Here is a 10,966-nt window from a genome sequence, read left to right on the forward strand (position 1 = left end):
TTCTAAAGAACCCCTGGAGGATTTTCTAACGAAACCGCTGATAGAGTTTCTGAAAAAAAACCTTGGTAGATGTAAGACTGAATTCCTGGAGTAATGTCTGAAGAAAACTATGATGCAGTTATGGAAGTAGTCATTAGAAGATTTCGTAAAGGGATCTTTGAGCAAATTTATGAAGGAATCTCGTAAAGAATTTCTGATGAAATCTCCATGAAAATGTCTTTGGAAATCTCTGCAAGTGGGTCACGACCCATGATTTGAAAAAAAAACTGCTTCAATACGTTCTAGTAGACACTTCTGCTGGGTAGTAAAGTACATTAGCCCCAAAAACCCCTTGACGCATCCATGATAGGACAATGAGAATTCAATGAGGGTTAAGGTGAAACATCAAGAAATCCCATTGCAATTTTTCATGCAAACTTTAGAGGCACAAATCTGACGAACAAAGCATCGAGCCAAGCCGCACTTGTTTTTCCTGGCTTTGCTCACTTGCTAAAAGAGACAGCTTATACAAATCGAGAGCATTTGTTTACGAATTTTCAAGATTGGTGCTCTTGAAAACGTGAGTAGGGGACCAAGTCGGCCATTGTGGCAGCCATGTTTGTATTCTCTGAAGTTTCTCCTTAACGATTTTCCAGTTGCTTGCGAAAAATAAATTCAGGACGTTGCTTTTCGGGTGACGCTTTTCTTCCGTGATGCAATTTGATTTGGGACACTCACCGGCATTACTCTGCGTTAACTTTTATTGACTGGTAATATCTCCACGATGTAAACTGGAGTCCAAAATAACCAGTAATTTGTTATGGATTGCGTGTCGACTGAAACCCAATTAGCAAATGGATCATTCCGATATTGTGAATTGTGATCTCCATTAAATCACCGTCTCCGTCAATTGCGTCACATTCCACTAATGAGCTTCAGCTAGCTATTCGTTTTCCAGCACAATAAACCAATCCTGACGAACATATCGTGTCGCTGACAAATTACGGGAACATCATCTGGGTATTTATGATAATTAAAATTTACTTTCATTATTTTTAATGATTTACATATAATTATAATTGATGGATAGTTTGTGTCTGCTGTCCATGTTTGCTGCTTGCACTTCATTTGGCCGCATCTGCCGATACGCGCGCAGCCTGGTGGAACCACTTGACCCTTTCACCGGCAAACTGCTCAGTGCTCATACGCAATCGGTCATCCCCATTGTGTCCGTGTGTCGTGTGACCATTTTAATCGCGACATTTTGCTTGACAAATAAAACGGGAAAAAATGCTCCACCATCACGAGTTCTGTGTGTAGGCTACGCTAGAACGCACGCACAACAGTCATCCCGCGATGCAACGTGCTCGCTGTTGTTGGGGCTGTGTGCACTTACCTGTCAGAAACTGATACACATACATGGTAATTTATGGCCGCATCAATGTTATTGCCAGAGCAAGGTGTTAATTGAGTGATATGTAGCTAATTAAAAATTATTGCTGCTCATTTGTGAGCTCTCGAGAGAAGTGCCCTGAGCTTCCGTGACCTTCCTGCCTGGCCGACGACCGACCGGATGAACTTCATTCAATGCATGGTGCATCCAGCACAACACTGGGGAAGAGTTTGAGGTTTATGGTGGTCATTTGAGAGTGGGTCATAAATTCTACCCACCCGATGATGGTGAGCGCTGGATGGCGCTTTGTCCACTTGCCTACCACCAGGAGGTCAATTTTTACGACCCTTCGATCGGGTATTAGTTGCGGTCACTTGCTACGTGTTTTGTGAGCAAGTGTAGACAACATGTTGCACTAATCGGTATAGTCATAATCAGATTAGGGGATGAAAAACCTGTAGAAAAAAAATCTTCTTGAAGTAATACCCCAACTGGGACAAAGCCTGCTTCTGAGTACTTTTCAATAATTGACTAAGAGCTTCCTCTGCCAGTGACCATATTGCATGTGTATACCGTGTGGTAAGCACAGAGTATGCCCAAGGAAATGAAATTTTCTTACACTAAAAGTTCCTGGACTGACCTACGGGTTCGATCTCCGGTCGAACGCCGTTACAGCTGTGGCTATAGGGGACCTTCACAAACGTTGGACATTATTGCATCACTATTTTTGGCGGCTATGCAAAGTTTAGCTTATCAAATTGATGTGTAAGAAAAGCCGTTATTCAAAGCGTCTATAATCTATTAGATACGAAACTTGTTCTCCGTATGGTAATCTTTCAGAATGCGCCAAAGACATTTCAAACTCACAAAAGACACTCGCCAATTCATTCATCCCACCATTGCAATCATACCACCCCAATCGCTTCAATAACTCCTCCGATTATAGCCAATTTCGGTGCAAGTGACGGCTGCGATGAAGAAATTCAACAGTCATTAAGGCCGCACGGGACGACGTGTAATTTTTCCTATCTTCCCTCTCTTTCTAACAATTTGCCTCGCGATTTTGAAGAAGCAAATATCAATTTCCACTGCACTCACGAAGCTGAAACTTTAGTCGATTGTGCACCACAAGTGAGCAAATGAACGATCAAATTTCTAGTCAATAATATGAAGTAGAAGTTGAGATTTGCTTCTTACTAACAACAGAGCAATGGCGGACGATCGAACCACCGTCCCGTCCGGCCTTAAGAGACCAAAGCAGCAGCATTATCCTTGGGAGATGCGACATGTTCCTTGGCTTCCCTCTTCTCGTACATAGACCAAACCCCCACAGGGCAAGGCTCGAGCAGGGGGAACCGCAACGAACGAAAGACGACACGACAGACAGCATTCGAATAATTGCTGCAATCCACCGGAAAAATATTAATATCAAACATCGTTGTCGATTGAGCAAACATCACTTGCTGGCTGGCTGGCTGACTGGGACTGGCTGAATGAGACGTCTCATTCGCCATCAACCGTTTCCCGCATTCGTGCCGCGTCGTCCAACCTAGGCCCGAGCACCGACAAAGTTCCTGGATGACCTGAAGGAGGAAAGTTTTTTGATTGAAATCCTTGACTGACGATGACGACGACGACGACGATGATGATGGCACTGAGCTGTAATCGTCCTCGAACGGGAATGATGGTGGTTTAGTACGTGTGTGGGTGGGACCGAGGGAATTTAATTTAATTTATTAGAGCTAATTGCACATCATCGAGCAGTGTGCTAAAGTCTATATCGGGCTTGGATGATAGGGTTGCCAGACGTGTTTGCTTTTCAGTAGTTGGACATTGCATGACAGGTATGACAGGTTGATCTTACAATGTCATGCTCTTCAAAAGCACTCAATACAGTCGTTTCCTCAAAAACGCATTGATCAGGCAATGTCATGCCCCATTGCCTCATTTTACCCTGTCGCACTTGACCCTATCTTATTTGACTATGTCCCATTCCGTATCAACACCACGTAGACCAAAATTTGGCCATCTCAGACCCCCCTCCCCCTCGTAGACTTTTGTCCATACAAAAATTTTAAAATTTGTATGGAGCGTAGACTTTGGCTAGACCACCTCCCCCCTCCCCCCAAAAAGTCTACGTGGTTTATGAACGGCCCCCTGTCCCATTCAACTCCGTTCGATACTCCGTTTGACCCATTCCAAACTAACCCTGTTCTATTTTACCCTATCCCATTTGAGCCTGTCTCACTTGCCCCTGCTCCATTTCATCTTGTTTCATTTGATCCTGCCTCATTTGACCCTGTGTACTTGTTTTTTTACTCTGTCTCATTTGATCCTGTCGCATTTGATCGCATTTGAGCCTGTCCAATTTGACCTGTTTCCATTTGACCCTGTTGCTTTAAATCCGGTTATATTTCGTACTGTCCTATTTGACCATGTAGCACTCGATCCTGTCCCATTTCACACTGTCTCATTTTACCCTGTCCCATTTGACCTTGTTCTGTCAAACTCTGTTCCATTCGGCTTTAGGACAGAAGGTCGAAGGACAAATAGTCGAATGACGAAAGGTCGAATGGACAAATGGTCGAATGAACAAAAATTTTAGTAGACCAATTTACCAGCTGGTATGTTTCGCTTATAAGACAAACAAATTTGGGAAGTTTTTGTTGCTGCTCATTGAGAGAAACATTGTAGTGCTGTTGTTATAGAAATCATATGCATTTCAGCTACTAACATTTCTATAGGTTTTTTTTTCTTATTTTGTTTATAGGCTGTTCTTTAAAGTTGTGTTAATGTAGTATTTATTTAATGGCAATTTAGTTTGATTTTTTTTATTCAGGAATTGTTCCTTCTTAAATTTATAGGCTGTTCTTTTAACTTTTGTAACTGAAATAATTATTGACGCCTTACGGTTTTATTTTTCAATCAGAAATTTTGCCTTCTTTTCAATAGCTGTTCTTTCTAACTGTACTGCAGAAATATTTATTGTTTACTTGTGCCTCCTCTTGCATTGATAGGTAGATCCTAATAATTACATTGTATAAGTAAACAATTTCATTGTATTTGCTCATACAGGCGTTACGCCAAAAATTGAGAATTTTCAATCCCCATCCTCTGCCCCATACTAAATATATTGCTTGTTACACTTTTGCAAACCCCCTTCCCTGTCCTTTTGTCCATTCGTTCTTTTGTCCCATTCGACATTTTATCCTATTCGACCTTTTGTCCTTCGAACTTTTGTACTTCGGCGTTTTGTCCTTCGACCTTATGTCTTTCGACCTTTTGTCATAGATTCGCCTACTGTGTTGTTTGACATAATGCTCCATATGGACGTCCTCTGTAGGGGACCCCCCCCCCCTTTCCAGAGGTGGATGGAGTATCACACTATGCTAAGAATCTTTTCTGGTCTCAAAAACTTATGCATACAATGTCAAGCGTAGAATTAGCTTGATGTTAAAATACACATTTATATATAAAAAAAAATTATGGATACAAAATTTCACAAAACCCCTGAACGGCAAATGCCTCCAAAACCCTTCGATAACCCTGAGATCTGGAATGCTCTGACACCCCGTTTTAAACCCCTCTTGAAACCACATGAAACATCCCTAAAATATCGTGACGCCTTATGATACCCCCTGAAACGCTTCTGAAATCTCCAGATATGCCCGCAAGCTCCCTGGAAACCCCTGAGAACCTCTCTAACGCCTCTGAAAATCCCTGATACTCAATTAACCCTAATGATACGTCACTGAAAAGCCTCTGAAAACCCCTTGGAACCATCAAAATCGAGGCCTCTGCAAACCAGCTGAAGCTTCTGAGTCTCCTGAAATGTCCCTATAAGTCTCATTAGATTCCCCAGAACTACTTTGAATCACAAATCCTACAAATGTGAGCTCAATCTAGAATTCCTTCAGGAGTTCTACCAGGTGTTTTTTCCAGAAGCGACCCAAGATTTATGCAGAAGTTCCACTTCGGATACCTCCAAAAGTTTCACCTGGGATTAGTCCAGAAGTTCCAGTTGGGATTCCTCTAGGACTTCCACCTGAGGTTGCTGCAAGGTCAAGGGTTCAACCTGAAATTTCTTCGGTATGTCCGCCAGAGATTTATTAAAGAGTTCCATTTGGTGTTTCTCCAGTAGTTTTATCTGGAATTATTCTATAAGTTACACTTTGGATTTTTCTAGGACTAGTACATGTGATTCCATCAGGAGTTTCCCTGAGATTCCTTCAGGAGTTCCATCTGATATTTCCAGATGTTTTACCTGGGATCAGTCCAGGATTTCTACCTGATGTTACTCCAGGAGTTTAAAATTTGATTTCTTTAGAAATTTCACTAGTTATTTATAAAAGTGTTCCAAATGGGATTTCCCAAGGAGTTCTAACTGGAATTTTCTATATTTCTATTAGTACCACTTGGAATTTCTCCACGAGTTCCACCTAGGGTTTCTTCAGAAGTTACACTTCAAAGTTCTCCCTGTAATGCCTTCAGGTTCAGGTTTCAGAGTTCCTCTGTGAATTTCTTTAGGGGTCCTCCAGGAGTACTTATCCGGAAATGTTTCGCTTAAAATGTTCACCTAGCAGTACTTACGAAGTATTCGTCCAGGAGAGTCCCTGGAGAGCTTTCTTCAGGTATATCCTTATGAGAACGCTCTTGTGAGCATTTCGATAATAGTGATTCAGAGTATGTTTCTGCAGGTATTCATGCCGAAATACTTCCGGTGGTTGCTTTAGGTATTGCTCCGGTTTCTTCAAGAGTTACTCCGATACAGTGCTGAAAAATTCATTTCGTCATATCTAAATTCAATCACCTACAGCTCATTTTAGAATCTGAACCTGAGAATATGATATATGAAAAACTTGTGCGGCTAGACCAGTTCTGCAAGAAAGTCACGGAAAAAACGATATTTTTCGAATATTTAAGGTAAATGTCTCGATCTACCTTCGAAAAATGCAAATGATATTCACGGTGAATATCATTTGGCATTTTTCAAAGGTAGGCCGTGTCATTTACCTTAAATATTCAAAAAATAGCGGGTTTTCCGTGACTTTCTTGCAGAACTAGTCTAGCTGCACAAGTTTTTCATATACCATATTCTCAGGTTCAGTTTCTAAAATGAGCTGTAGGGGATTGAATTCAGAAATGACGAAATGAAATTTTCAGCACTTCCGATATAGACCTGTGCGCCGACTATATTTTGCTCAGCGGCGGCATGAGGGCCATTTTTGGCTGGTGACGGTGGCGTTATGCCGGTGGCAGCTTTCGGTGGCGGCGGCGGCGGCGCGAGTCGGCGTGACCATAATGTAACATTGGTGTTAGGATATTGTCGCCTCCAGAACTAAAACAATTTATCGATAGCAGCGTTTGTTTTACGTAGCTTCAATGCTGTAAATTTATTGCTTATTACTAACTAAATATGTACATAAATGATTATCTTACATTGCAGTATCGGTTTCTATTTTCGAGTAGACAAAACCCTAACCGTCTCACCTAACTCACTGTTAACCGCTGCCGAAGCTCTTCTAAACAATCTATTTCTTCAGTCATACTACATATTTGATTCAGACCTATTGTGACATTAGCCGTATCCTTAGTGTAGTGCATGTAGCATTACTCCGTTGCAAATGAAGGCAATACAATATCGATTTTGCTACAGTTTTTGCTTCGTTTTCTTAAAGCATTTAGAAGCTATCAAATTTGATAATAAGATCGCACTATTTACACTAAGCAATCCCCGAATGAGTTTAGGAAGGAATCTCAGAAGAAACTCCTGGAGAAATTCATGAAGAAAATTCCAGAATTATCTCTGCACAAACTGCTGTATGAAACCCTGAAGGAACTTCTGCAGAAATCTCTGGTGTTTCAAAAATCTAACTTAGAGAGATCCCTGCAGAAACTTCTAAAAAAATCCACGATTGAAATTTTTAAGGAATTTCAGAAGGAAATCCAGAAGGATTTCCTAAATGAATTCAAGAAGAAGTCCTAAGAGATTTACAGCAGTAATCCCCGCAGAAAATTTGGCGGGAATTTCTAAAGGAATTCGAGAAGGAATCCTCGAAGGATTTCTAGGAGGAATCAATGAAAAATAAGAAGGAATCCCGAAAGAATTTCCAACAGGAATCTTCAAAAGAATTCTTGTGGGAGTTTCCAAGAGAATTCGAAAAAGAATCCCCAAAGGATTTCTAAGAGTAACGAATGAAAAATACCTTAGAGGGATTTCTGGAGGAATTCCAGGAGAAATCCCTGAGAGAATTCCAGGAGGAAAAATTCCACGAGGATTCCTTGAAAGAACTCCAGCAGGAATCCCCGAAGGAATTCTAAGAGAAATTTCCGGAGAAATTCCAGAAGGAATCACCGAAAGAAGTCTAGGAGGAATCTCCGAAGAATTTACACATGCACGTAACTACACCAAATTCGGCCCCTCAGCTCCAACGTCGTGCTCGCTTGTTATGCACTACAGTCAGCGTGCATAACATTTGAGCTGAGGGGCCAAATTTGCTGTAGTTACGCGAATGAATTTACAGGAGAAATTTCTGCAGAAATCCCAGGAGGAACCACCGAAAGAGTTCCGGGAGAAATCTTCGAAGGAACTCCAAGCGGAATTATCAATGGTTTTTTTAAGAGGAAACCCGAAGTAATTCCAAGCGGAATCCTTCCTATGAGGATCAGAAAAAATCTTCGAAAAGTTCAAGAAGTAATCCTCGAAGGAGCTCTAGGAAGAATCCCCGAATTCTAGAAGAAATTTTCGGAGGAAATCTTGGAGAAATCACCGAATAAATTCAAGAAGGAAACCCCGTAGGAATGCCAGAATGAATCCTGGAGGAATTCCATGAAGAATTTATGAAATTCCTGGGGCAATCTCCAAAAAAAAAACGAAGAGGAATCACCACAGGAATTCCAAAAGGAACTTCAAAGTAATTCCAGAAGGAGTTCCCGTGGAAATTTCAGCAGGAATCTCCGACGGAATATCAGGAAAAATACCCCAAGAAATTCAAAGAGGAAACTCCGAAGGAAATCCAGCAGGAATCTCTGAAGTAATTGTAGGAGGAGTTCCCGCAGAAATTTCAGGAGAAATCCCCGACGGAATATCAGCAGGAATCCCCGACGAAATTTCAGGAGGAATCCTTGAAGGAAGTCCAGCAGGAATCCCCGAAAGAACTCCAGGAGCAATCCCCGAAATAATTCCAGAAGAAATCCCCAAAGGAACTCTGGGAGGAACCCCCGAAGGAATTTCAAAACAAATCTCCGAAAGAATTAATGGAGGAATCTCCGAAGGGATCCCTGAAGGAAGTCTAGAAAGAGTACCCGATGGAATTCCAGGAGGATTTCCTGAAGGAAATTCAAGAGAAATCCCCGAAGAAATTACAGAAGAAATTCCTGCAGGAATCCCTGGGAATAATCGACGGATTTTCAAGGGGAAACCCCGAAGGAATTCAAAGAGAAACCCCCATAGGAAGTTCAGGAGAAATCCACAACAACATATCAGAAGAAATCCTCGAAAGAATTTCAGGAAGAGTTCTCGGTGGAAGTCTAAGATGAAACTCCAAAAGAAAACCTAGAGAGAACCCCCAAAGGAATTCCAAGAGGAATCCTTGAAAGAATTCTAGGCGAGTTTCTTCGAAGATATTCTAGGAAAAATTGTTGAAAAAATTCCAGGAGGAACCCGCAAAGGAAGTACAGGGGAACATTTGAAGGAAGTCCAGGAGGAATCACCGAAGAAATTACAGGAGAAATCCCTGCAGGAATTCTAGGGGGAACTCCCGAAAGAATTCCTGTAGGAATCACCAAAGGAATTCCAGGTGGAATTCTCGAAGTATTTTCAGTGGAATCTCTCAAAGGGAAATCTTTCCGGATAGGGGGAAAGATTTGCAGGAGGTATGCCCTAAAGAAATACTAGTGTTTCCTACAAATTGTCGAAAGTACTTGAAAATGAATCATGTATCAAAATACTTGACAGAATTTCTATAGAAACTCCTGGCAGCATCTCAGTAAAAATTCAAGAGCTCCTGTAGGAATTCCTGAAAAGCTTCTGATTAAATTCTCGCAGGAACTTCTGAAAAAAGAAAAATCCCGAACAATCAAAATGGTCTAAATGGGGAGTTTTTTTCGTGGAATCCCTAAAAAGGATTAAAAGAGGAATTCCTGAAAAAAATCCCCGAAGAATAGTTGTAAGAATTTTCAAAAGAACTTTTCGAAAAATTGAAGGAGAAAATCATGCAAAAGTTCCGGCTTGAATCGCTCGTGCAAGTCCTTGTGGAGCTTCTAACCTAGTGGAGCATCTGTCGAAATACTTGGTGGAACCACTGAATACAAAAATCTTAGCAGAGTAGAAAAAAAAATCAAGAATCATGGAGAAATTCCCGAAGGAGCTACTACATAAATTATCTGACATGGTTATATAAGCATGCTTGAACAAATGTGAATGTATAAGGACTGTCTATTCATAACGTAAGCAAAATATTACGATTTTTCGACACAAACAAATCCCCCCACCTCCTTGTAAGAATTTTTTTTGTTGAGAACCCAAATATTTTTGTATGACTGGTGAGATTTTTCAAACACTCTCCCCATGAACCCTTACGTAAATAATGTGCAGCTCCTTAAGGGAGGCTTAAGTAGTTATCGATAACAGTAGTCTATGTTTTCGCCTCATTCCACTCATATTCACTCCTCTTCGCAGATGTATGTGTGGCTATTAACATCATCAACGGTGCCATCGAGGCTACGCCTAGTTACTTACTGAGTAACTTTATTGCTTTGAATTGAAATATTCCCTCTTAATACCCCTATGAAAATACGCTTTTATAATTACTTTATTCGAAAAACTTTATGAATTTGTTGTGCTTGCAGAAACATAACACAAACCTTTGGAATTGTTTCATTTTTGCGCACCTAATACTGGAATTCATTCTTTCCACCTAAATATATGACAACCTTAAATCTCTGTAAGTGTGTGAGAAAGGATTCATCCGGAACACATTCAGAAAATCCTTCAGAGACTTTTCTGGGATTGTATTCATAAATTTCCTCCAGAACTGCATTTGTTCAGGGATTTCTTTCTTCGGAAATTTCTCTAAGGACAACTCCAGGAATTCATCCAGGGATTCCTTCGGAAATTTATTAAAAATTTATACAGGAATTCATTAGAAATCATTCACAGAATTTTCGTTAGAAAACATTTAGGAAAATCTTCAAAAGTTCTTTCAGGTTTCTTCCAGGGTTCTTTCCGAAATAAAAAGTTCATTCTGAAATTTTGCCATGGATTCCTCCACAGATTATTGAAACAAATATCTTAAAAATTCATTCGTTTATTTTCTCCCGAGATTTCTTCAGAAATTCCACTTGTAATTCATCCAGAAATTAAAAGAATCTTACTTTTTTTAAATCTTGCACAAAGTACTTTAAAAAATCTTTCACAATATTTTACAGAAATTCTTTCTAGGATTCTTCAATAAATTACCCCAGAAATAACCTCACATATGTAAACTTTTGCCTAGGTTTATTTTAACAGTTTCTTTCAGAAATTAAAAAAAAATATTTTTCAGTAATCTTTTAAAATTTATCTAGTATTTCTTTCACAATGGGCCTTGGGTA

The sequence above is a fragment of the Aedes albopictus genome, chromosome 2 (genome assembly GCF_035046485.1).
Source record: "Aedes albopictus strain Foshan chromosome 2, AalbF5, whole genome shotgun sequence".
NCBI lineage: Eukaryota > Metazoa > Arthropoda > Insecta > Diptera > Culicidae > Aedes > Aedes albopictus.